The sequence below is a fragment of the Octodon degus genome, unplaced genomic scaffold (assembly GCF_000260255.1).
Source record: "Octodon degus isolate 3935 unplaced genomic scaffold, OctDeg1.0 scaffold00169, whole genome shotgun sequence".
In the NCBI taxonomy this organism is placed as follows: domain Eukaryota; kingdom Metazoa; phylum Chordata; class Mammalia; order Rodentia; family Octodontidae; genus Octodon; species Octodon degus.
This window is the reverse complement of record NW_004524745.1, coordinates 1,961,033-1,962,111: the sequence shown is the minus strand read 5'-3', so window position 1 is coordinate 1,962,111 and position 1,079 is coordinate 1,961,033. Positions and strand designations below refer to the sequence as shown.

The 1,079-nt window shown below is 35.2% G+C and overlaps 1 protein-coding gene across 1 annotated transcript in view; it reads left to right on the top strand.

The window, feature by feature from the left end:
• The window catches only part of Ctnna1 (catenin alpha 1), a 206,210-nt gene that overhangs the window by 67,166 nt on the left and 137,965 nt on the right, over nucleotides 1–1,079 (top strand). The gene's annotated exons all lie outside the window — the stretch shown is intronic.

The following is a 1,079-nucleotide window of genomic DNA, read 5'->3' as shown; positions in this document are numbered from 1 at the left end:
ACTTTTGCATGCTTATGTCTGGTAATCTGAACAACTAGTTTGAAGACAACAATATATAATAACCACTATTGAATTCTTAATATCTTTTCATTATTATCCTTTTATTCTTTTTTTAAAAAAGAAAGAGTTCTTATTAGCATGTGATACTGAGTGAACTAAAACTGTTTTCTTCTGCTCTTCTCAACATTTTGGCTGAATACTTCAGAGTCATACATGAGTTCAGGTAGTTTAAGTCTGTTATATGTGGATCCTTCTCAACAGCCACAGTGAAAATTTTAGGGAGATGTACTTTTTGGATACCTTAAAGGTGCTATAGGTCCTTAATTCAAAGAAGAACATTTCTCATGCTTGTTCCTTGTAATTCATTTTAAATCTTAAGTTTAAGCTTTTTAAAAGTTAATTTTGAGAAATTAGACAGTACTAATGCTGTAGGAATTGGCAAGGCTTTGACTTAAAGCTTTCTTTGTAGTTTCTTCTGGGTATGTTTTGCTGAGTAAAACTTTTTACAGGAACATTACCCCCCCCCCCAAAAAAAAATAAAATAAAAACACGAAGTTCTTGGTAAATGTTCAAATATGTATTTAAAAAAAAGGTTTCAGTGAATGGCTACCAACTTCAACACAAGATATGAACATGTTGGATAATACTTTTGTTCTTCCATATTTTTTGTTCTACCCTTGTCCTTCTGTTCTCTGTCCTGGAAATGTAACCTATCTTGGCGTGTGTCCATAGGCTGCCTGCTTCAGGGTTCCTGGTTAGGCTTGCCCATCTGGAATACAAGCAAGAGTTCAGAGGACGTAGGAGAGTGATGCTGGAATAATACTCAGGGCCCTGTTCCTGCTAGCTGCCCTCAGTGGCTCAAAGAAAAACTCCTCTTGCACAACACCCTCCACTTATCTTGTCCTGGGTTTTGGTGACTGCTGCCTCTTCTTGTCCTTTTAGGTATAAGCATCCCTACAGTCTTGTTTTCCTTTACTTTGCTTGTACATTTGTAACATAGTGCCTAAACCGACTTTTATTTATTTAGTTTTTAAAAGGAATAATTATTTTTAGTATATGTACGTATGTATGTGTTGATA